This window comes from Bison bison, unplaced genomic scaffold (assembly GCF_000754665.1).
Source record: "Bison bison bison isolate TAMUID 2011002044 unplaced genomic scaffold, Bison_UMD1.0 scf7180017864378, whole genome shotgun sequence".
Classification (NCBI taxonomy): Eukaryota; Metazoa; Chordata; class Mammalia; order Artiodactyla; family Bovidae; genus Bison; species Bison bison.
In genome coordinates, this window is record NW_011494950.1 from 412,929 (window position 1) to 417,291 (window position 4,363).

The window sequence follows — 4,363 nt, forward strand, 5'->3', positions numbered from 1 at the left end:
GAGGTCAGGGCTTGCCCGGCAATGAGAAGGACCTGAGGAAGAGTGTCATAGTGCTGGCCCATGGTCGGGGAGGGTCCAAGAACCTGGGACAGAGCTGAGCCTATAGCTCAGTGAGTGGATGGTCTGCTAGTAAATAGTCCCAGCAGGGAGAACGCATCAGTCATGGTTGAATTCAAGAAACAGAGCCACCAGGAGCGGCCTTAGCCACTAAGAGCCACTATACGTACATATGTATTCTATTCTATGTATGTGTAGGCTATATGCGTTTGCTGGGCTTCCCTGATAGCTCAGTTGGTAAAAAATCCGCCTGCAATGCAGGAGACCCCGGTTCGATCCCTGGGTCAGGAAGATCCCCTGGAGAAGGGAAAGGCTACCCACTCCAGTGTTCTTGGGCTTCCCTTGTGGCTCAGCTGGTAAAGAATCTGCTTGCAATGTGAGAGACCTGGGTTCGATCTCTGGGTTGGGATAATCCCCTGGAGAAGGGAAAGGCTACCCACTCCAATATTTTGACCTAGAGAATTTCATGGACGTTATAGTCCATGGGGTTGCAAAGAGTCAGACATGACTGAGCAACTTGCACTTCACTTTTCATATGGGTTTGCTACAGAGCTGTGACAGTATGTAATTGTGACAGCTGGTTAAGCATCCTCTGGATGTCTATAAGGCTGTTGTCTTTGCATTGAATATCCCAGCTTGAAGTCCACAGAGCAGCCACTTGGCAAGGGAAGATGGATGTAAAATGCGGAAGAACGAGGACACGCTGAAACCCATCAGCACATGCTGGAGCCTGCGAGGACAGACCAAAACCCTCGTCAGTTCTGTTCACCTCTGACGTTGATAGTATTACTGCCATCACAGACCCACTGATGCAGTGGCTGCAAACAACAGAAATTTATTCTCTTACAGTCCTGGAGGCTGCAAGTCCAAAAGGAGTCTCAAGGCTCAGACAGGGCTGGCTCTTTCTGAATTTTCCCAGGGAGAATCTGTGTCCTGCCTCTTTCCGCTTCTGGTGGCTGTCCGCATTCCTTGCCTGGTGACTGTGTCACTCCACTCTCTGCCTTCACAGTCACATGGCCTTCTCTTTTGTTTCCAATTTCCTTCAGCCTCTCTCTTTTAAGGATACTTATGATTATATAGGCTGCTCCCCCTCACTCTGGATGACTTTCCCATTTCACGATTTTTTAATTAACTAATCAATGAATTGGCTGCACCAGGTCTTAGTTGTGGCACGTGGGATCTAGTTCCCTGACCAGGGGTGGAACCTGGGCTCCCTGCATTGGGAGCTCAGAGTCTTAGCCCCTGGATCACCAGGGAAGTCCCATCAAGATTGTTAATCACGTCTGAAAATCCCTTTGCTTTACAAGGTAACATTCACAGGGGTTGGGAGGTGGCTAGGGCTACCCAGGTAGTGCAGTGGTAAGGAACCCACCTGCCAACGCAAGAGATAGAAGAGATGTGGGTTCAATCCCTGGCTCAGGAAGATCCCCTGGAGAAGGGAATGGCAACCCACTCCATTATTCTTGCCTGGAGAAGTCCATGGCTAGAGGAGCCTGTCAGGCTATAGTTCATGGGATTGCAAAGAGTCGGACATGATTGAAGCAACTTTGCACACATCATGCAAGAAGCAATTATTCACCTATCACATGTAGTAAAAAGAAGAAAGGCAACTATAACCCTGGGGCCTCAAATCTGCGTGATGCAAATAATGATAGAATTATTAACACAGAAATGTCAATAAGAAGTGAAAACAGCCTGGGGGAGAAGAGTTTAACTTGGAATATATCACAGACGATATGAGGGACTGATGGGACATCCATATGGACATGCCTGGGGGTGGGGAGTGGTAACTAGAAGTTTTGGAAAAGCATCTAACCTGAAGATCAAGATTTGAGAGCATCTGCAGAGATGTGATAGAGGAAGAATATAAAGACTTTGAAGGTAGGATTTAGATACTTACAGTTCTATCCTCGGTGTCTAGCATGGCATCTGGCCTGTAGAAGATACTCAACAAATGTTCACGGAATGAACGGACGAAAGGAAGAACCCAGAGGAGAATGGCAGAGACCGGTAGAGAGTACGGATGAAGGAGTGAACTTTGGCTGGAAGGAGAAAGCTTTCTTCTTTGAAACAAGAGGTAATAAAAGGGGGAGGAGACAGCCTATGCAAACTAATTTTGAAACATGATATATTGCATGATCTCACTTTGGACAGTTCAGGGATTATCAACATGGAAGGTGAAGTCATCAGCGAGAAATGTGACTGGGATTGGATGGAGGTTTGAGGAAAGCAAACCCTAAAATGTCAGAACTTGAAAGGACCTTGAGGGTATCTACCCCACAACCCTCATTTTACAGATAGGGCTTAGGTAAAGGAATAAATCTGCTTAGGTCACCAAGCCAAATAGAGTTTAGTTCAATTCATGCAATAAATATATATTGGATGCTGACTCTCTGCCTGGCAGAGCCCATGCCAGGTGTGGGAAGTACAGTGGAGAACTAGGCAGACAGAAGCCCAGCCTCACTGAGCTTTTAGGATAGTGGGAAAGACAAAGGAGTCAGTGAGGTGCAAAACACTATGGTGGGAAAAGCTTACCTTGCTTAGGGGAGCGTGAGGTTCAACCAGAAATGAAGAGTGCAGTTGGCAAACTGGATACCAGCCCAGCTGAGAGTAGACACTGTCTTGGCTGTTAACCCAGTAACCTGGCTGTTAACCTGGGTAAGTTTATACATTTATAAATATAAACTTATATTTATTGGATATAAATATCCAGTCTCCTTGGATACTTATAATTCCAAAGAGAAGAAAAGAAGGCAACTCCCAGGACCTTGACTCTGGTTCCAACATTCCTTTGTACTTGGCTCTTCTCTTCCCATTTCCCCAGGCAGATCACAGCACAGAACAGGGAACTCCTCAGTACATCAAGTGGTCAACTGGCGGACTAAATCCTGTCCCTTTGAGCAGACAAGCAAATAGGAAAAGAACTCAAACGTTTTGTTCTACTTGTCCAAGGGCATCCAGGATTAAAGAAGCTGACAGAGCAGGGATTAGCTTCTTGAAGAAAATGAGGTCTGCAATGAGATTTGATGCCCACAGTGCGCAAGATGAACGGAGGGGGCAGCACATTTTGTTCTACTCCTTTACTATGTCATCACATCTCTCTTAAGGCCAGTTGTGCTAGAAGCCAATAATAACTTAAGGCAATTACGTTTTGGAAGAGAACAGATTTTAAAAGTGTGGAAAAGCATAGACCACTTATCTAGCTTGGAGTTAAACAATGCAATTCCTATGACTTCTCTCATGAAATTCTCCCTAGTCCCTCATTTGACCTATCCTTAGAACACACGTCTGCCTTCTCTAGGGTGCGCCCTCTCATAAGAGTTCGACAAATCTCCAGGGTACATATTCATTTCAAAGGGGCATCTCTGGCTTCTGTTGCTTTGAAGAAAGAAAGCTGGAAGCCTGCTCAGTCCACCTAGGAAATGTTTTCTTCAGCTGTTGTCCCTGTTGCTACAACATGGCATTGCTAGGAGTCCAGCGGTCCACGCCCATCCCTGAGCTGGCACAGAAACTTCTCTGGGTATCAGAAGGCATAACAGAAGAAGTGTTATGTTCAGCTGTGGGCAGGTCACGCCACCGTAGGCCTCAGCCTCAGAGCCTGTCAAGCCGGGTAGGAGCAAGCCTCCATCTGCACGCAGATGAAGAAACCTGAACTCTCTGCAACTCTTTCTCTTGAGGAGATGAGTTTAGTTTCCCAAGGAAGAGGTTTACAATACTGGAGGGACTTCAGAACAGATGCTGGGGGGACTTGAGAGAGAAAGAGAGAGAGGTTGAGAGAGAGTGACAATGCAAGGAGATCCCCCTCTTCAGAAGGCCTAAAATGGTGAGACTTCCTCACATCCTCCTGCTAGTCCTAGCGAAAGATTAAGGAGAGCTTCCCAACCAATGGGCCTTGACATACTGGGTGCTGCCAGTGGATGAGAAGTGGGCAAGAATTTTTGATCTTAGGATTGGGGGCAATCAAACAGGGCTTGGGGGAGCCAGAGCCCCCAGGCCAGTCACCACCAGTGGCTAGGAGACTAGATAGGGTTTTTGTTGTTGTTGTTTTGTTTTCTTCAGAAGACAGAGCCTGTAGAACAGAATCTGGAGTTTTGCCCTACAGTCTTCATGGGCAGCCAGCACTCAGGGCACTTCCAGCCCTACTTCTCCACTGCTTCCTGATGAGTGCTCCCAAGGAAGTGGTCCACCACTAGGACGGGGATTTGAAGGAGTAACCCACTCCAGTGTTCTTGCCTGGAGAATCCCAGGGACGGGGGAGCCTGGCGGGCTGCCGTCTATGGGGTCGCACAGAGTCAGACATGACGGA